The sequence below is a fragment of the Vigna unguiculata genome, chromosome 11, assembly GCF_037176805.1.
Source record: "Vigna unguiculata cultivar grain cowpea cultivar isolate G323 ecotype 2 chromosome 11, ASM3717680v1, whole genome shotgun sequence".
Taxonomy (NCBI): domain Eukaryota; kingdom Viridiplantae; phylum Streptophyta; class Magnoliopsida; order Fabales; family Fabaceae; genus Vigna; species Vigna unguiculata.
In genome coordinates, this window is record NC_140802.1 from 25,093,749 (window position 1) to 25,116,626 (window position 22,878).

At 32.9% G+C, this 22,878-nt stretch overlaps 2 pseudogenes; both read left to right on the forward strand.

Moving 5' to 3' along the window:
- The first annotated feature begins 3,001 nt into the window (after positions 1 to 3,001).
- Positions 3,002 to 4,553, forward strand: LOC146881641 (uncharacterized; annotated as a pseudogene).
- A 109-nt stretch (positions 4,554 to 4,662) lies between these two features.
- LOC146881642 (uncharacterized) lies at positions 4,663 to 5,270 on the forward strand (annotated as a pseudogene).
- Positions 5,271 to 22,878: the final 17,608 nt, after the last annotated feature.

Consider the following 22,878-nt stretch of genomic DNA (forward strand, 5'->3'; position numbering starts at 1 on the left):
TGAATCCCACCCTTAAACTTCTTTCGTCTATTAAAGGTAGATTTTGGTTTCACCCACAGGTTCTATCCTCGAATCAGTTCATATCCGAGGATCCAGGTCTTCTCCTACTAAGGTGGCTCCTGCATCGGGTGCCCTCTCAACATTGTTTGTGGCTAGAGCGTGCTTCTGTGGTCGTAAGCTAGCAATGTAGCTTTCCCTGGCAAGCTTTTGATCTCCATGAATGTTGATGATATTGCCCAATGCCGACAAGAACTTTATAGCGAGGTAAGGAGTTGACACCACAGCTCCCAAGGTATTCAATGATGGTCTTCCTAACAAGACATTGTAGGAAGTATGCGCTTCAACCACTAGGAATCGTACAGGTCCGATTTTCGTTTAGTTGTCTTTGTAGAACATTGTGTGCAGGTCGATGTATCCCTTGGTGTAAGAGCTCTCTCCCAAGAACCCATTTATGGGTTTGTCATATGGGATCAATGCAACATCTAGTATGTTTTCCAGTAGATGAAAGTAAGGCAATGTATGACAATGACAACGAGGATATTTATGAAGATGAATAGGACTAACATTTGTGGGTCAAAATGATGTAAATTAGTAATAACCGCCTAGTAGAAATACATGAAGAGAATTATAAATTAGAAAACTCGTGCAAACTAATGGTCGATTTCCAAAACTTGCATTGTGAGTTGCTTCCCCTGTTTTTCCCCCCTTAAAACACTCAATATGTTTGTGCTGAAATTGTAATAGCTAATTTTTTTCTTCTTCCTATAAATAAGTATATTTTTTTTGTTTATAGGCATTTAAGACTAGAGCTGCTTGAAAGGGTGGTAGAATATCATATTGGCCAATTAAAGAAATCAAGAAAACCATTAGCCTCTACAATAGCTAAGTTTGAACAGGTTTGTAAAAGTGCGATAAATTGGGTAGAAGAAATATAGACAACATTTTACACATTTGTTGGAGTCAGAGAAGAGTTTAAAATTTCCTTTTAAGTATTCTTGTCATATTGTCTTATATATATTTTGTATAAACAATGTTACTTTTAATATATGTGTATTAAAAATATAAACAATAACATAATCAACAAAAAACAAGTTTAAGTAAGCATACATTTATATCCAAAAGAAGGCTACAATGGGAGAGGAACTTGGGGTCACCAATCGTCACAAAGTAAATTTGAACGTTAGATACAATAGTTTTTAGATTAATGGCTGAAATGCTTTTTGTTTTTCTTTTCTTTTTGTCTGATTTAACAGTGCTACACAACACAATTTAACAGGGTAGTTTTCTAAGTTCAATTCAAAAATTATTTTTTGTTCCTAGTTTTTACAATTATGTTTCCTTTCCACTCCTATATTCCTTAGCTATTGACAAAGTGAATGCTATTAATTGTAATTTGAATCTTGATAGGAATACATAATGGAAGAAAGGTTGAAGGGGAAGAGTATCTTTGACTCATCAAGTTGACTCTCTCTTATAGCGTTTGATTCTATTTTGGTAATTTTGTTCATCATGATACTTTATTAAAATCATGTTTTATTTATGTGTTTCTTCCATAATTGTTGATATTTACATTAAATACTCTCAGTCGGTAATATTTTCGTTATATCATTTGGATTTATAGATAATTTTGAATTTTTTATTTCATTAGGTATTTTGTTTTTATTTCCAAGACAACATAAACATGGACAAAAATTGCATGGTAGCTCTTAGATCATCTACTAGGTATTTGGATGGATTGGATTTTTTTTTTCTAAATTTCGCATTTGAGAATAATGCTCAAGGAGATTAGATTCTATGTCCTTGCAAGGATTTCTAAATTGTGTCAATCTGTGATTGATGAAGATGAATGTGAGGATGTTAGCTGGTTTAGGGATGACATGCTTGGAAAAACAATTGATACAAGTATTGGATAATCATTGAGCATAATACTAATGTTTCTATATGCATAATTTTTGTTGTGTTGTTTTTATTGTACCAAGTTCTATGCATACCCTTTTTTCTATTGGTTATTTTAAAGATAAAATTTCAAAGTCAAGTAGATTTATGGCTAGTCGTGAGAAAGAATGTTCAAGTGTTATTTCCAAGTGGTTATATGTTTGATGTTCCTGCAGAGAACAAATAAGATAAGTTAGGCACAAATGTCACCTTACCATATAGTCCGCTATCTCTTCAGTTGGCCTCTTCCCGGTTGATACATGTCAGCTTGAACCCAGGAGGGGTTACCTGCAGAAGAATCTCTGAAGCTCAAATAAGTCAAAGCTCTCAAAGAGTCAAATCAGTGATTAATGAATGCGTACCTTTAATTAATGGGGTCCACGTGTATTTATAGAGCATTAATGATGTCTGATCACCTCATGGGCCGGGCCTTGACTTGGGCTCTAGCTTGGGCTATGAGTGGGCATGGGCCCTAACCTAGGCCCTTAAGACCTATTGGACGCGGGGGCTTCTATTTCACTAAGTTTATTGGAGTTGCCGGCCCGGGCTTTAATCTTACCGGCTTTGCTGGAGTAGCCGGCCTAGGCCGGCTACCTTTTTTGACGATATGTACAGGTTAGAACCGATACAAGTTAGGCTGGCTCGGCCTAGGTTGAGTGCTTGGCTGCCTTGGTACAAGCATTGTTTACTTATTTGGTCGAGTTAGGCTAGGTGTGGTACACCAGTCCCCCAGCCTTTAAGTGTGATGAACAGTGTTAAGGCTAAAAAGTGGTAACCGTTAGAAGGTAGGTGAAGGGTACCAGGGGTCCAATCAAGAAATTTTGGCGCTGTCATTTTTCAAAAGTTGTATCTTTCGCAATGATGGTGTCGATTGGTCTGGGGTTTTATTTTGGCGGGAAGAGTTTTCGTCGTTTGGGACCTTGGGCTATAAATATGGGTTTGAAAACGGGATAGGGGTTACTTGTTTCATTTGCGAGAGTTCTGAATTCAGAGATCTTGTGCGCATCATACTGTCCGACTAGTTCCCAAAATCAACTGACATCTTCCCGTAAAAACGAAACCAGGTATGTCTAGTAGTGATAGCATGTCTACGTCTAGTAATAGTGAGATTACCGAGTCGGAGAGGAGTAAAGATAGGCGACTTGATGACGAGGGTACGAGTTCTGGGGTTGTTACAAGTGGGATGCCCATGGAGATTGTGGGTACCACACCTAGCCTGACTCGACCAAATAAGTAAACAATGCATGTACCAAGGCAGCCAAGCACTCAACCTAGGCCGAGCCAGCCTAACTTGTATCGGTTCTAACCTGTACATATCGTCAAGGAAGGTAGCCGGCCTAGGCCGACTACTCCAGCAAACCCGGTAAGATTAAAGCCCGGGCCGACAACTCCAATAAACTTAGTGAAATAGAAGCCCTCGTGTCCAATAGGTCTTAAGGGCCTGGGTTAGGGCCCATGCCCACTCATAGCCCAAGCTAGAGCCCAAGTCAAGGCCCAGCCCATGAGGTGATCAGACATCATTAATGCTCTATAAATACGCGTGGACCCCATTAATTAAAGGTACGCATTCATTAATCACTGATTTGACTCTCTGAGAGCTTTGACTTACTTGAGCTTCGAAGATTTTTCTACAGGTAACCCCTCCTGGGTTCAAGCTGACATGTATCAACCGAGAAGAGGCCAACTAAAGAGATAACGGACTATATGGTAAGGTGACATTTGTGCCTAACTTATCTTATTTGTTCTCTGCAGGAACAGTTGATATCCTTGATGTGTTGGAAGCACTTGCATCAAGACCTAGTCAAAGTCCAACACTCCACCACATTGGTTAGTTATTTCTTTTTGTTCATTCAAGTATGTAGTAATTTATTATATATGTAATAAGATATTATTTCTTAATTTTATACTTAATTAGTACCTTCTACCAGTAAGAGAAAAAGAAGTCCTACCAAATGTCTCAAGACTCATGGCTTGAGATATGATGAGTGTTTACTAGTTAAACTTAATGTCCTTGGCCAACCTGTTGGCACTTATCGAGCTACATTGAGCAATTATTTCGGAACATTAGCTAGGAATGCACATTTAGCTCCTCTAACTTTGACTAGTTGGAAAGGATTGAAAGAACATTGGGATGGCATGTGGAAAATAATATTGGTAATTCATTTCAGTAACCTTTATCTTTGATTATATATTACCTAAATTCTAATACTTATTCATTGATTATGATATGCAGTAAAAATTTGATATTGAAGAACGTGCTAAAAGTGGGTTTAAGGAAGAATATGTTCAAGTTGGAGGAACCATAAATTTCGATTGAAGACAAAGTATTTTTTTCTAATTATGCCAGATGATTACAACTTAAAGAATCGACCCCTAAGTGTTCCACTTGAGCAGTGGAAAATTCTTATTAAATTTTGGAAATCTAACATAGCTAAGGTGATTGATTATTTAAATTTTATTATATATGTATTGTACTTGTATACCTCAGTTGCTTATATCTTTTCTCATTTCATATTTTTATTATAAAGGTTAGTTGTAAGAAGAACAAAACAAGCATAGCAAAATTTACTACTGTACGTACCACAAGAACAAAAAACCTTTGCAAAAATACGATATGAAGAGGTTAGACTAATTACATAACTAATGTATTAATGATTGTACTTGTTTACACTTTTGTATGGTGTAGATGATGAAAATATTGATGGAAGAGAGTCATCTCGTACAGAAATGTTCATCATGACACATAAGCCTAAAAATAAGGAAACCAAAGAGATTGTTGTATGATGATCTCATTCATTATATATATATAATTAATATTTTTGTTTAAATAACAAGTTTAACTTTGTTTTTTTCTTTTTTAGTCAAAGCTTGAGGATGCAATTTCTTCTCATTTAGTAGAACCAAAGAAAAACTCAACCCGAGATGATGTATTTTCCCAAGTCTTTGGAAAAGATTGACATGGCTATGTTCCCACATATGGAAAAGGGATTGCACCTTCAGATCTATAGGGATCTAACTCTTGAGTTGGAATACAAAAATTAATTGATGAAGTTCAAAGGAATGCTCAGGTTGAATTACAAAGCATGAAAAACATAATGCAAGAGGAAATGGAAATAAAGCTAAAAGAGCAAGTGAAGGAGCAAGTGGAAATCACGCTAAAAGAGCAACTGGAAGCCATGAAAGTTAAGCTTCTAAACAACTTCAAAATCGCTTTTACTCAAATCTCAAGTTGTGCTCCAGAAGTAATAGTTTCAAATTTGAATAAAGAGGAGGTGGTTGTTCAAGTACTACATTTCTCTCTCTATCTAATTTTTTTGTCAATTGTGCAGAACTAGTGATCTAATTATTGATGCTTACATTAATTTTCACTATTCACTGGACATTTTAGTCGATTGAGGATCACCCTTACACCTTGCTTTGGCTCTGTTGTGTTATATATATATATATATATATATATATATATATATATATATATATATATATATATATATATATATATATATATATATATATATATATATATATATGAATAAATTACACACAAACATCTAAGCAATCAAATATTCCTTTTGCCGGAGGTCACACTCTAAGTGGCATGATTGGAACAGAATGTGATAGATATGATAATGATTATGATTGATGATTTTCTAGGAAAAATTTTCAGATCCATAGTGAGGTCATCTCACTTAACTACTCAACCTTATGTTTCGTCATATGATTCGACATTGAAGATGATGGACAATGATGACAACATCTCTCATAAAGGTTTATTTATTTCATTGTAGTAAATACTGATGTAGTAGTAAATGTTTTGATCTTTGCATTGTTCCTTTTGTAGTTATTGGAGACCCTATAAGTGAGCTTTTAGAGAAAAATGCACATGCCTTGAATAACATCTCTACCAATCCTTCTTCTCTTCAAGCGAATTTTATAAATAGACAACTTTAAATTCTACTTTTATGTAAGAATTTGGTGGTCACAATGATTATTTTCTTTCTTCATTCTTTTGTAATGTGGTGAATATTCATTGTCTTTGGGAAACTTTTCTTGTTTTTCTTAACACTTAAATTTTCCATTTACTCAAACTAGCCCTAGGAGAAAAAAAGGGAAAAGTGCATAAAACTAACACCAAGTTAACTAAGAGCTGATTAGCATACTTTTTCTTTATTTTTCTTTTATATTATCTATCAATTAATTTTGTTAATAATATTTTGGAACATATCTTACTATTTCTTTTATCCAAGAAATTAGAAGATCTTAATGTTTAAATGGTCACACTTGAACAAGATCCTAGTATTCTGAAATATCCATCCAATGCCTTTGAGCTTTTCCTATAAGATATAGTTGTCTAAAGCATGCTTATAATTTTATTCTTTTGGTTTATTGACTTATAAATTATCACTAATACAGGCAAGAATTTGTAAACAACTATAAAGAAACTAAAGTTGATTTAGATAATTTTGAAAGGGTATGTGAAGTTTAATACATTAATAAAGCTTCATTATTTGAATCACTTATTATTTAACATTTCATTTAAAAAATAGGTTAAGAAAAAAGTTGTTAAGGCATGGAACTCTTTCACAAATAAAGTAAGTCCAAGGCTTTTATTCATTCTTAAGAAATTTAATATTAATTGAGCTTCTTATTTATGATATTTGAATAAGGAATTAGAGTCTTATTTCAATGCAACAACTAAACTCAAAAGAAAACTACCTTGAGTACATTAAAGGAAAGATTATTGGTGTAATTTCTCTTCTTTTTTTTTTGGTTCTATATAAGAAGTTTTTGATTACATTTTTTGTTTTGTTATATTGATTGATTGTTTGTTAATTAACTTTATCTGAGTAGTGTTGTTCAAGGAAAAGAAATAGGAAAAAGAGAGCGGAAACCAAAAAGTCATTTTGACAGGATTGACTTGAATAAATTGAAACAAGAGAAATCTCACGAGTGTAAGTTTGCTCTAAGTCTTTTAGTAAACGATAGTAATAGTTTGGTTAAAAACATTTATGTACTTGTTATACCAATTTATCAATGTTAATTATCTTTATTTACAGTTGCTAGATAGTGCACATATATTGTTTCATGCAAATGAGCTGAATAAGCAATTTGAATAAGGTGTGAATGTTTTCTATTGGATACAAAAAATTGACATAGGATTCTGGTTCAAAAGATGTTTCGCAAAACAATTTGATTTTAAGTATACAAGAAGGAAAAAAGTGAGATTTAAAGTCACTTATATGAGTTTCATCATACTTTACTTTTACATTCTCATAAACACATTTCCCTTTTTTGGTTGTAAGAAAGAACTAGATTGTATTTATATTGACTATCTTTGTGGATATCTTATATGGTTGGTTTTTTTGAAAATAACAATTTTAGTTGCAAGTATACATAATCTCTCATTTTACACATTTTTTGCAGGCAAAATAGTAGGATGGAGTTAAGAATAATCTCATAACTTCTTTGGTTGTATCATAAAAGTCATTAATAAGGAAGTCAATTATGGAAGGTGGTAGATGGATTTTGTTAAAGTCTGGATGAATTGGTGGTTTTGTCTATTTGTGTTTGAATAATAATAGTTAACAATGATGAAATGCTCAAGATTATATCATTAGAGATTATTAGTTTTGTTACTCCATCTACGTCTGAATTATCATCAAGTTTGAGAAATAAATGTGTGTATTTCTTTAGTCTGAGATAATTCTCAAAAATATGGTATACTATTTGTTTTTTTTACTCCTTCTAAGCTTTTGAATTATCATTAAGTAACATAATATATTATAATAAGGTGAAATCTTTGATTATTTCTGGTAAGAACTAAAAATAACTAGAAAATGGATACAAATAGTTGTAGAGATTCAAAATAATTGATCTATAAAAATTAAAGTCAAATTTTCTTATGACTACAAGAGATCAATTGGTAAAAAAAAAAGTGTTGATGTGACTATTTATATTAGTGACATTTTTATAGCGTTGCCTTAACAAAAAAAAAAAAAACTATCACTAAGTTTTTTTTAGTAACAATTTTAAAATGTCTCTTTATTTCAAAAAAAAAATGTTACCAACGATATTTAGTAACATTTTTGTAATGTTACTCATTTATAAAAAAATTATAACTAAAAAGATTTAGTAACATCTTTTAAAATTTTACATTTTTAGATTTAGTAAGATTTAGTAACATTTTTATAAATGTCTCAATTGATACGTAAAAATGTCATTATATTTACTAGCAACATAGGACATACGTAACATGTGGTATAATGTTACTAAATTATTTTAGTAACATTTTTTATAATTTAGTAACATTTTTTAAATGTTACTAAAGAACGAATATGTAGTAGTGTTAGGATTGGCTTTATGTTAAGACTCCGACAAGTGTACCAAGTCGTGCAAGTAGTAACCGGTAAGACCGGGATATCGTTTCCCAAGAGACTCGTGTATACTAAATAATTGAGTAGTTAGCAACTAATTTAAACTAAAGAATGAATCCATATTTTGAGTTTCATGTAAGAAATTAAATTTTGCATAAATGATTAAAATTGAACTTTGGAAGTTAAAGGCACTTAGTGAATGGAAAAGATTAGAAATGATATGAATTGATATTGTCGGGATTAGAATTCACCAACTATGCTCTCATGCAACTAGAATTTTACATCCTCTACATTAATATGCTAATTCCAGCCCACAGTTCTACTCAAACCTTAATTCCTTAAGGGAATGAGCCTAAATTTCCTTATTAAGAGTCAATCCCTTGAACTCTTAATAAGCTAATTTGCTTTATGCACTAGGGTTTAAGATAACCAATGGGTCAAGCCCCATTCCTAGATACAAGCCCCATTGAGTTTTCTTGTTCCAAATCAAGGTTTCAAAATATATTTCCACACCCAATGAACCAAATATCATGTAATGGATGGCTAAATCAATGCAAGCATTAAGTGAAGAAATAAGAAGACTAGCATTCAGTGAAAGAGGCATTTATATATTGATAGCGTTGCAATTACATAAGAGTGTAGTGTCTACATCTAACCCCAACAAAAATAGGTTTAGCTCTCCATTGTCATGGAGAACTCAAGCTTGCAAATGGAAGAAATGGAAGAGAAAGATATACAAAGAGGAAGAAGGAGTCGTTCCCACAAGACCTAGCACTCCTTCAAGTCCAAAATGAGTTTCTTCGTGCCTCCCACTACCAAAGATGATTTCCCATCGAGAATCTAGATGAAATAGGTTTAATTTTTCCATATCAGCACAAGTGTCGCTTAGTGTCGTCCTCGCACCGCTCAACACTGGCTTCTGGCGCTCAGCGCCCAAAAATAGGAACCACATGGGGCTGAGCGCTGGCACTGAGCATCCAGAAATGCGAATCAACTGGCGCTCAGTGCTGGAAAATGCGAGAAGAATGGCCTTCAACCTTGATTTCTGGCGCTCAGCCTTGAACTGCTATGTTCATATCTTCAATTTTGGTTTTTTTTCCTTCTTTCCTCTCTGGTTGACAACTTCTTTGGCTTGAGACAAAAGCTTCCTATCATTAAATTGGTAACAAAAATGGAGATTAGTGGTATAATTAGATCTATGTAACCCATATTGTATTTATTCACAAAAACAAAATAAAAGTGAGGATTAAGTGGGTAATAAGCTCAAAAGGATTTGATTTTGTTAGCAAAAGATAGCCAAGATAATGGTAAAAATCTACATTATGACTTTACCCTTTCTGTTTCGTTAACTACTATCTTAGCAATACTGAAATTGTTATAGTTTAGTAGTATTAATTTGATCGCATCAAGGACTTCGTTATCAGTTAGCCTAAATGTAACTTTTCTACGATCTATATAAGTCCATTTATGACCTCATAAAGGATGGAAAAGTTATTGTAAAAATATGTGTAAAGTATTTTATGTGTTCAATTGTATGGTATATGTTGACAAAAGGTAAGACATAAATGAGCGGAGAGGAGGTAATACAAAAAATAAAGCTACATACTTGATAATGGTATAAGAGGGAAAATAAAATGAATTGCCCTATGCTTGTTTAGTGCTACAACTACCCAAGTATTTGTAAGTAAATTATTATCTTATGACATATAATAGTTTAAGAGGGAATAAGTTGTATGAAAAAAAAAGGACCGACAGAATGATTTGGTTGTGAAAGACTTAGTGTAGAGGGGAGTATGAGGTTTGTAGGTACCATGAAGTACAAAATGATCCTTTCGCCTTACTAGTAGAACTATGTGCAAAAGAATAAAAATGGGGTTGAAGGAGTTGCATATTTCCTAGTAAAAAGGTATGCTTAAGTGGATAACAGAGTCAAGATTTGTATAATGATAATAAGTGTAGAGAGTATGAGAATATGAGAGTAGAGATGGCAAATAAACCCGCCCCCGTGGGTATTGCCCGAACCCGTCCCCATTTTGACGGAAAATCCCCACATTGACTGGGTATGGGTATGGGGAATCGCCGACTTTTTCAATTGGGTGTGGGGATGGGTACGAGGATGTACATATCCCTGCCATAATACTCATCCCCATTTAAATTATTAAAACACTCACAGTTAATTAAGTAACCCTATATATATATATATTTCTAATTTTTATTTCTTCTAATTATTTGGTTTGTCATGAAACTCATTTGCATCTCCACTATATTTTTCATCTTATCATAACCTTTATGTAATTATGTTAAAATGATGTATGTCAATTAAAAACTTTTTATGTCTCATATTTGAATATTTCTATTATTTTTTAATATTTTTATTTATTGTATATTTTCCTTTCACATGAGAATGTTTAATACTCTCAATTTAAGTGTTTAATAGCACAAATCTTTCATTTACTAGGTAATATAAAAACAAAATCTTTACTTATTATTATTAATTTTTGTTTCATTTGAAGAACTCTTTTGTTTCGCTAAAACAATTTTTGTTATTTCTCAACCATTAAGTATATATATTGATATTTGAAAAGTTTTCTTAGAACTCTAAGGTATTTTTCATCTTATCATACTCTTAAGTATACATTTGTTTTCCTTTGTGCGATTTATTTCAATAGTCTCTCAAATTGTTTCTAAACATTGGTTAATTTTTTAATATTTTTATTTGTTGTTTATTTTCATCATGTAGAATACTATTTCAATATATTTTATCTAATTATTTTTTATTTTCTAATTCATTATCAATCATACTATAATTTTTTCACTATAATTGTATAAATAACTTTTATTTACCACAATATAAAAATTTAATATAATTGCTATAAATATTTTTTTATCACTATCCGACAAATATTTGAGTTCAAAAGATACAAGATCTATGTTAAAATTTTATTATTTGTTCTTTACATCATTTTGATCAAGTGATGTATTGTAGCTTTTATTAGTGTATAAAAAAAAGATTAATTAGAATTTAAAAAATTGAAGTAAACAAACATTTAAAATATATAATTTTAATTTGAATATTTATTTTTCTATTATATTTTTTTTAAAATATTTTTAACTTTTATCAACTAGGTTTCATTAATGTTTGCAAATTTAATAAATGTTTTGGTTCTCATGATATTTTATTGGTATTCTAATCGAAAATGTAAACAATTATAATTTATTTCAAAGTATTTGATAACGAAGAAATTACCATCCTCCTAATATTAAATATTTGATAATATAATGTTTCCTTTACCATAATTTTTTATTATTTTATAAAAATTAACTAAAATTAATATTTAAGTAGTAAGAAAATGAGTATGAGTACGAGATTTGTTGGGAATAGTCCAAGTTTGAGTCAAAAGTCCCACATTGGATAAAATAGACAAAGTTAAACACTATATAAGAACAAAGACTCATAACATTATTGCCTTAAGGCTTTGGTGTAAAAATGGTGTCAAATGTCTTATATGTGTAAAACTTATGTCATATAACCATATGGAGCCACAATCTCTCAATGACCATAACCATAACCCATATGTGAAAAAATTAATAAACCCAACAAGATTATACCCGTTACCCAGTGAGGATGGGGATGAATTTTTTCTATGGGAATGGGTATGGGATAGCAAAACCCGTCCTCGCCCCGTCCCGCCCCATTGCCATCCTTATATGAGAGAGTTGAGTATTGAGTGTTAAGTGTCTACTCCTTGTGGTAGGATGTTGCATTTATAGACTTCCTAAGCCATTAGAAATAAATATATTAAATAGTTTCTATTACTTTAATATAATCAAGTTATTAAATTGTGTTGGGTCTTTCGAGAGAGGATCATCGGGGAAATTTAACATCAATGAAACATAAGTCCAACCCACACATAAAGGATTGACACCACCTATAACCCAAAACCTTAAGACAAGCTAATTATTTCTCATTTTTACTCAATATGAGACTTAGACTCACACTTAGATTTCCAACAATCTAACCCATTGTCAAGAATTTCGATACAGGGTCTTGTCTAAATCGGTAACCACATGAACCTTTTGGCTTTGATACCATTGTTCGATTTTTCGAGAGAGGACCACTAGAGAGATTTAATACCAATGTGACATGAACACAACCCAAACATAAGAGATTAACACCATCTCTAACTTACAACCTTAAGACGATGAGTTTATGGGTCTTCGTCCTTATATGGTGTTGAACTTTTCATTTTTATTTAATGTGAGACTTAAACTTACACTTGAATTCCCAGTAAATTATAATCTATTACTTGTAGATATGTTAAAGATATTTCATAATATTTTTGGAATATGTACAATGAAGTTTGTTAATACCACAAAGTACTAATTGATCCCTTTGACTTATTAGTATAACTATGTGGAAAATAATAAATAAGGTGGAGGGAGTTGCACATTTCCTAGTAAAAAGGGTATGCAGGCGGATTCAATTCTTGAGTTTCGAGCACGACAAGAAACTTCAAAAGTTAATATGAGAAGTAATATAGGGGGACAATGTGTCATGTGATTCTTGTTGACGAAATATTGTTGTATTACTAATATACTAAATATTTTGAAGTACTTTGATGCAAATTCTCCAGGTTGGTCACCAAATCTATGTGGATGTATTAGGCTCAAAGGTGAACGAAGTGTATGCGTGGAAACAGAAATCTTAGCTATTTGATTTTGGTTTAAGAGAATGAACATTAAGGAAAAAAAATATAAGTGTGCAAATGAAGATGTTGGTGTAGCCATAAAACAAGTTGTACTAATCTCAATTACGTACGTTGCATTATTATTATTTTTAATATATTTTCCTTTCAATTTATGTTTGGTTTAGAATAATTATGTAAGTAAATATAATATAACCACCCTCTATGTTGTAGGTTTTTTCATCACCTCTCCATAATTTACATTAATTTGGCATCCTTTTAGCTAATTATATAGATTATTTCTTTGCATTTAAGAAATTAGACATTTATGATCTTTAAACTTAATTAACTTTTTATAACAATTTTAGGATATATACCCTGAGAAAATCATTAAATAACAATCAATTATAGAGATAAAATATAATTAGTGTGTATAATGATTAATTTAGATTCTAATTTATAAACTATTCTAATTAATCACTATAAAAAATAATTTAGACACAAATATCAAATTTGTTAGTTAAAATCTTGGTAGTTAATGTCAGATATCAATTTAAATTCTAATTCACAAACCAACACTTTTTATTAATAATGAACACTTTTAGTTAAATATCAATTTATAACTAAAAGTTATTGATAACTAAAATAGTTTCTAATTTGGTCTCTAAATTGATCACTATAGTGAAATGATATGTAAATTGGTCATTAATATTAACTACCAAGGTCTTAGCTACAAAAAAGTGGTCTCTAAATTTGTATTTAAATTGGTCACTAATGGAGAAAATTTAGAAACTAATTTTTTTGATAGCTAAAACGTTGATAGTTAATGTAAGTGATTAATTTAGAGATCAATTCACTCTCACTACAAGAAAATGTCTCATTAACAACAAATTTTAGTGGTCAAAAGTTGTTAGTTACTATAGTAACCAATTTAGATATCAATTTAAAATAAAAAATTAATGGTTACTAAAATAGACACTATTATGAATAAAAAATTATAATTAGTCTGTAAATTGATTTCTAAACTTTAGCTGCCAAGGTTTAACTACCAAAGAAATTGGTTTCTAAATTAGTCTCTAATTAATTAGTGACCAATTTAATAACCAATTATAATTTTTTATTTATAATAGTGACTATTTTAGTAACCAATAATTTTACATTTTGTAAATTGGTCATTACAGTGACAAATAATTTTGGTCACTAAAATTAGTTGTTAATAAGACATTTTCTTGTAGTGTATAGTGATCAATTTACAAACAAATTTAAAAATTATGTTAGTTACCAATAATTTTTAGTTTATAGATTGATATCTAAATTGGTCATTTTAATTATTTTTTATCCCTAAAATTGGTCACTAATAAGTAATTTTCTTGTAGTACAATTATAGTTTTTTATTCTTATAGTGTAAATTAGTATCTAAATTAGTCATTATAATAATTAATTAGTTTTTGTCTTCAAAATGAGTTGTTATTTTATGATTTTCTTATGGAATAATAAAGAAAATTATTTTTCCTTACAAATAGGTTCAACAAGGTAACTGATTCTTTGTGATTCAAACATTTGCAAAGAAACTTGTCATAACAAGACGAATCAAGCATGCAATTACATGATGTACATACTTTTTGGTTAAATTATACCTTTGGTCTCCACTTTCATAGCAAAATTTGAATTTGGTCCCTCAATTCTTTTTTGTCTCAATCTGGTCCCTATTTTGGGAAATTTGATGCAATCAAGTCCTTTTCGTTAGTGGTATAGTAACAGTGTTAAATGGGGTGCCACGTGTCAGCTTATGGATTTTTTGAATTTTTTTTATTTATTTTTTGATTATTTATTTATTTTTTTTAAAATTTTAAAAAAATAATAAAAAAATTGGCACGTGTCAAGCTGACACCGTGCCACGTGGCAGTGACAGTGCCACGTGTCACTGTTATGCAGGTGTCATTTTTTCATTTTCAATTTGGTCCCTGCCATGTGGCATGTACACTGCCACGTGACACGATGTCGGCTTGACACGTGGAAAATTTTTAATTTTTTAAAAAAATTTAAAAAAAAATAAATAATAAAAAAAATTCAAAAAAAAATTCAAAAAATTCAAAAAATCCAGGAACTGACACGTGGCACTCCATTTAACACCCTTACTACACCACTAATGGAAAGGACTTGATTGCATCAAATTTCTCAAAATAGGGACCAGATTGAGACTAGGGATGGCAAAAATACCCGCGCCCGCGGATATCTGCAAAAAAAATCCGTGACGGATAGTGACAGTATCATACTATCTTGCACCCGCGGGTACCCGTTACCCGTTACCCGTAAAAAATTAAAATTAAAATTAAAATCATATTTTATTAAGTTAAATTTAATTAAAATTAAAATTAACAGTATATTTTATTATGTCAAATTTAATTATAATTTAATTTAATTTATATTTTATTTTAATAATTTTATATTAAAAAATTTATAAAATATATATTTTTTTAAAAATATTTGCGGGTATCGGGTATCCACGGGTACTCGCGGGTTTTAAAAATATCCGCAGATATTTTTTAAGCGGATACCCGACGGGTAAACGGTCGGGTAACGGGCAGATTTATTTTTGGCGGGTCGGGTTGCGGGTAGGCATTATCCGTGCCCGATTCGACTCGTTGCCATCACTAATTGAGACAAAAAAGAATTGAAGGACCAAATTCAAATTTTGCTACGAAAATGGGACCAAATATATAATTTAACCTACTTTTTTTAATCAAACACTATTCAAAACTAGATTCTTTAGTAGTACATATCTATAATGTTTTCGATTTATCAATATTTAGAAAGTATATAGACTATTAATACAAATTATAAGCCATTAACTAACTTGGGTTGCAAATTTATATTTGGAAAAGAGTTATTAATCCCATTCATTAGCATATAAATACAACAGGGTGTGTGCATATACTCTAATATTATTTTGGAATTTGAATTTAAGTTTATCTAAACTTTATAGTGTAAGACCCTAGAAAATGGCGTTTTAAAAGTGATAGTGGTTTAAAAGTAGTGAGACTCGATTATTTTAATATTAAAAGATTTTAGCATAAATAGAATTGTTATAAACGAGTTTCATTATTTTAAAATACACTATCTCTCTAGAAACCACTTTTCTAGAGTTCTCTGACTTCTCTCTAGAATTTTTATCTCTCTGGTCGTCTGATTGAAGAACCGAGACAGTAGGATTAATCCTCTCGACGAGCTCTTCAAATTGGACCGATCAATTTCTCCGTTCGCGTAACTTGAGTTTCCGCTCTCTTTTTAGTCTTTTCTGTTTTCTGTTGCATGCGAGCTCTCTTCCGCTTGCATGCGACATTTTAATCATCAATATGAGTGTTTACTGATAAGTGATCATAATGGTAGGTCCTACTCGTTCTTATGATGTTTCTATCTGTAAATAGAGCATCATGTGGAGTTAGATGCGTTTTGGTGTTCTTTGAGCGGTTTGGGTCTGCAGAGTCGCTTTGTTAAGTAAGGGAAGCTGATAATTGACTTTATTTAGAGAGTTCAATGAATATAATTGTGTGTAGTTAGAATTGACTACTTGATTTGTTGTGAATTGTAAACTGGTTGATGCTTTATATAAGTGGAATTGTGAATGCATTGTATGAGTTGAGGTTGAATTAGCGAGAAAAATGAGGCTGAGCGCCAGCTGAGCACCAGCCGAGCGGTGCCCCAACGCTAGGACCCCTACAGGTCTGGAACGAAATTTTAATGCTGAGGCTGAGCGTTGGCTGCCATGTTTCATGTGTTTGTTGTTTTGATGTGTTTCATTGCATTAACTAATTTGAAATGGATTATTTTGACTGTCTTGGTATGCTTTGAGTGAGATTGGGTGAATATGGATCGGTTGTATGTGAATTATGGAGGAATTTCATGGAGAAATTCTAAGTGTGGATGAGGTAGGGTATGCAAAGACATAAGGACTCAATTTTGGTTGGTATCCTGATGCTCCAATAACCACTAAGGCTCATATAGAGTATAATGGGTTATGTCGTGAGGAGTAGCAGGAGATCTTAGCCATTGGACTCGATCAAGTCTTTGGCGCAAAGGAGACTTACCTGGTGTGATGGTTGGGTGATAACCCCTTGAGGCCAAACTATGCAGAGTTTGGGAATCATACACGGTGCAAGCCACCAAGAGGTCCGATGTTAATTGCATATATCCGGATAATTGAGTCTAGAGTTGAATGACGTGTGAGTATTGGAATGTTCCTATGTGAATTTGTGATAATTGATTGTTATTATGCTCTTTCTCTAATGTAACCTTCTTTAAATCATTATTAGCTTACCCTTGCTTTCTGTGTTTCTGTCTCGTGTTGAATGTTTTCCTTTTGCGATGATCACCTTTTCGGTGGGAGCAGATGTGGTTGCAGTGTCAAGGGCACTTTTGGAGGATGAGGATCCATCATTTTAGGTTGTGGAGGAGCTTTCCAGTGGGAGCTTTAGCAGGGGTCAGTTTAAGCATAGAGTTTACTAGTTTAGTTTAAGTGTATAATTGATATACTTTTATAGTCATATCTTTTGTAAGATTGTATTAATATATTGTGTACACTGGATTATCTGGTTTGGAACTATGATGAAACTCCCTATTTTTATTAGTTTTCAAGCTGCTAAAATTGGGATGTTACATTTATGGTATCAGAGCAGTTCGTCCTTAGGATGACCTGAGGGTTGTGGGTTTGTCACATCTTTTTGTGTTAGAGTTCAAGTTCAGTCGAGTTTTCCTGTGGAACCGAAAGTATTAAGAACATGAAACATCTTGATAAAGTAATGAGGGTGCACACTCATAACTAGATTAAAGGTTGTTTTTCTTTTTTAATTCTAATGGTTTACGGGAAAGAAAGGTGATAGACAAATGGTTTTGTTCTCAGTAGATGATGGAGTTTTGCTTTCTATGTCCTTGTTTGTCTTGTTTGTGTGTCGGTTGTTTTTGTTTAGTGTCTATAGTGGTAGAGGAATGCAGATTCAAGGTCAATTTGGCCTGCTTACCTTTATAGGAGTTGGATAAGGCCTCTGAAAAGAAGTTGTCGCTTTAAGGGTATGAAGTTGTTGTATGATGTATATCGGTGAACTAGAAAAGCTAAGTTTGGGTTAGTATTCTAAGAAAAGATGTTGGAGCTTAGCAACGTTTCGACTAAGAGAGCTTCAAGGACAAGTTTGGGAGCAAATGCCACAAGTTTTCCAAAAGGAGTGGAATCTAGAGGCTAGAACATATGGAAGATATCAGTGCATAGAAGTGTAACAATGTTTGAGAAAGAGTCAACTTGGTTCTACATCTCGGCAATGCCGAGGTTTAGAGTTATACAGATACATGAAATGTTAGGAGAAGTGTCATTAGATATAGTCGTAAGACCATATCTAGTGATTTCTTGGATTGGTGAAAGAGAAGCAGTTGGCAGATCCTAGGTTGCAGAAAATAATGAGATTGCTTGGCATTGAGTAAGCTAAAAAAGATAAAGACCATGAAGTGTAAAAAGACGACAAATCTCTAGTTAGAGGCTAAGATGAAGTAGAGCTTACAGATTAGTCAAGTAAGATGATGTTTCCTAAATAGAGGGAAAAATAATATGTGGATAAGAATGAAGTGGCATAAAGGTTTCATACTAGGTTTGATAGTTAGAAGGAGATGATTGGTCTTTGGAGTTGATAGTAGGGTATTTCAAGGAAAAGTAGTTCACATGAGCAGAACAATTGACCATGGGCTGAGACAAAAGAATCTAAGTGTTGGAAGAAGAAGCGTACCATTAACTTTGATCTTGTAGGAGTGATAAAAGCTAGTGGAAGCAAAGTACACTAAAGAATGAAAGGAGAAGAAAAGTCTGAAGTAATTGAAATGGTGTCTGCGATAGTTGGAGATAGAGCCACTAGCGCAAATGATCAAATTCAAGGATACAAGGTATAAAAGTGGTGCTTGGGATATGAGTTTGGTTTTGTTTAGGATTATATACTTCTTGGTGTCGCCCATATGGTAAAGGAGTCATGGTTGCCGGTAAGAGGGAGTTGGAGTTGAGATGGTGGTTTGCTACAGTTGCGGTCGAGTGAAGTTTACTCGGGTGTGTCTCATGTTTCATGGTGATCAAAGGATCTAAATTCAAATCCAATTTGAATTGTTTCCTTTGCAAGGTTGGGACATAAGCTCAAGGGTGAATTGGTTGTTTTTTTAATCTCATTCTTAGAAGATGTGATCCCCAACGAAGTAGTATCCTTTGATTCAAAGAGATAAGTCAGTGGGGGTGCATCAAGTGTAGATCAAGCTAAAAGGTGAGGGCAGGGTGTCATGTGAATCAGAGTTATATGACAAAGGCAAGCGAATAATAGACGCAAAGGATCTCAGTGGTAGAAGAGTTTATAGATTTATTCTGAAGTAAATATTAGAATTTTCGCTTTGGAGTGGTGAAGTTCAGTTTTGCATTAGTGTTTGAAGTCAAACTTGTGCTAATAGTCTCTAATTGGATGGTTTATGCTAGGAGTGTGAAGTAAGAGAAGCAAAAGAAAGATTTGTTGGACACATAATGATATAAACTCAGTATAATCACCAGAATGACTACAAGTTTGATGGATCTTTAAAGAGAAGTTGTGGGTGTAAAACCATTCAAGAAGAGTATTGACTAAGGTTGGAATGGCTAGTAGGACATATGGTTTTAAAAAGGTGGATACGATGTTGAGGAAATTGAATGTTAAGGCTGTTATAAGGGGAGTTTAAAGAGTTTTGTAGGTTTTATAGAGGTTTTGAGGAATGTTTGTCAACAATGATTGTTTCCTTATCATAGCAAACATGAAAGGGTCGTCATTTTGAGTAAACGAAGAAGTGAATTTGTGTATGGATCAGAGTAGTGCAGCGAGATGATGACAAATGATACTTATGAAAGGTAAGAGGTGCATGAGAAGAATTATCTTACTCATGACCTAGTTGTTACTACGATATCCAGTTCTTTAAAAACAACAAAGGAGTCATTCTTATGAGTATCAATTAAAAGTGTTCAAGGATCATTCAGGGTTGGAAGTGTGGAGTTGCACAGAGAAAGTTGGACGAGAGAAATAGTAGATGGTTGAGTTATGGTTTCAAGTTAGGGTGTCAACCTAAAAGTGAGAAAGTAAGAGTAGATGCTTAGCCAGAGAAGGAATTCAAGATCTTGGTTTGACGAGGTAAGAGTAAGAGTTAGTGGATAAGTATAAGTGTTTGACTTGGGAAGAGAAGATATGAGGAGATTTCATTAGTCTAGTCACCTGACTAGAACTAGTGAGTTAAAATTGGGAAAAGGCAAATCGGACAATCTTAGTTTGAGATGTATTGTAGAGTTGCTAGGTATAAATCAAACAAGAAATTTAAAGTCAAGGAAATATATGGTTCTAAGGTTTTGTGTAAGGATGGTTACATTGGATTAGAAACGAAGATGGGATGCCATAATGAATTTGGTGGTTGTAATAGTTGAAAGTTTTAATTTGAAAATGGAATAACTTGGTTGTGAACTTTGTTAACCTTTGTTGAAGTCAATAAAGGAAGCAAGATGTTATAATTGTCGTTATGAATAAAGGTGGTCATGAATGTTGATATGGGGCAGTAGACCAGAAGTCAAGTGTGATGAAGTTAGTGGAGTGATGCTTCAAGGAGGGAACAAGGTGGTGTGAAGTGATAACTAATATGTTTAGTTTGAGACCTGAAGTTATCTGAGATTTTGATAAAAACCTATAAGAGGTAGTGGAGAGCACCTGGAAGATGAGTTAGTATATCTGATATAAGTTGATCGGTCAGTTATGAAGGATCGTTCAAGTTTTAAGATTAGAGGTTAGGAGTTGCTTTGAGAGTAGTGGCTAAACCAATCTACACTATTGAATACTTTATCGCTTAGCACGGAGGCAGAGTTTTTAGTAAGTCTAGGTGTTGCAATCGTTAAGTTAGTCATGTCTAGGTGGTTGTTGTAGAGAAAATGAGGAGAGCATGGTTTTCTTTCTATCTGACGAGTGAATTTTTGAGGGCAAAAATTTTTCTTGTTGGGGAGAATGTAAGACCCTAGAAAACGGCGTTTTAAAAGTGATAGTGGTTTAAAAGTAGTGAGACTCGATTATTTTAATATTAAAAGATTTTAGTATAAATAGAATTGTTATAAACGAGTTTCATTATTTTAAAACATACCATCCGTTCGCGTAAGTTGAGTTTCCGCTCTCTTTTTAATCTTTTTTGTTTTCTGTTGCATGCGAGCTCTCTTCCGCTTGCATGCAACATTTTAATCATCAATATGAGTCTTTACTGATGAGTGATCATAATGGTAGGTCCAGATCGTTCTTATGATGTTTTTATCTATAGATAAAGCATCATGTGGAGTTAGATGCGTTGTGGTGTTCTTTGAGCAGTTTGGGTCTGCAGAGTCGCTTTGTCAAGTAAGGGAAGCTGATAATTGAATTTATTTAGAGAGTTCAATGAATATAATTGTGTGTAGTTAGAATTGACTACTTGATTTGCTGTGAATTGTAAACTAGTTGATATGCTTTATATAAGTGGAATTGTGAATGCATTGTATGAGTTGAGGTTGAATTGGAAAATGAACACTTGAATCATGGATCTAATTGCTATCATCTCAATTTGCTTGAAAACCATTTTGAAAACTATACAACACTGCCATGGAGGTGCCAATTTGGGTCATGAAATCAAGTTAAACATCTCCCAACGAAAACCAGAATCTGTGTTGTTTTCTGGTGCAAGGCTGAGCCTCAGAATTCAAGGCTGAGCCTTGAAAAATGCGAGAGGATCAGCGCTGAGCGCCAACCCAGCGGTGCCCCAACGCTGGGACCCTTACAGGTTTGGAACGAAATTTTAATCCTGAGGCTGAGCATTGGAATCTAAGGCTAAGCGCTAGCTGCTAGATTTCATGTGTTTGCTATTTTGATGTGTTTTATTGCATTAACAGATTTGAAATGGATTATTTTGACTGTCTTGGTATGCTTTGAGTGAGATTGGGTGAATATGGATCGGTTGTATGTGAATTATGGAGGAATTTCATGGAGAAATTCTAAATGTGGATGAGGTAGGGTATGCAAAGACATAAGGACTCAATTTTGGTTGGTATCCTGACGCTCCAATAACCACTAAGGCTCATATATAGTATAATGGGTTATGTCATGAGGAGTAGTAGGAGATCTTAGCCACTGGACTCGATCAAGTCTTTGGCGCAAAGGAGACTTACCTGGTGTGATGGTTGGGTGATAACCCCTTGAGGCCAAACTCTGCAGAGTTTGGGAATCATACACGGTGCAAGCCACCAAGAGGTCCGATGTTAATTGCATATATCCGGATAATTGAGTCTAGAGTTGAATGATGTGTGAGTATTGGAATGTTCCTATGTGAATTTGTGATAATTGATTGTTATTATGCTCTTTCTCTAATGTAACCTTCTTTAAATCATTATCAGCTTACCCTTGCTTTCTGTGTTTCTGTCTCGTGTTGTATGTTTTCCTTTTGCGATGATCACCTTTTCGGTGGGAACAGATGTGGTTGCAGTGTCAAGGGCACTTTTGGAGGATGAGGATCCATCGTTTTAGGTTGTGGAGGAGCTTTCCAGTGGGAGATTTAGCAAGGGTCAATTTAAGCATAGAGTTTACTAGTTTAGTTTAAGTGTATAATTGATATACTTTTATAGTCATATCTTTTGTATGACTGTATTAATATATTGTGTACACTGGATTATCTAGTTTGGAACTATGATGAAACTCCCTATTTTTATTAGTTTCAAGCTGCTAAAATTGGGATGTTACATACAGTAAGTTTTAAGGTAAGAATAACTCTTTTCTTTATTTGTTTTTTAATAAACAAAGAATTAATTAATTAATTAATTAATATAGTAGAGTATTTATGAAACGATC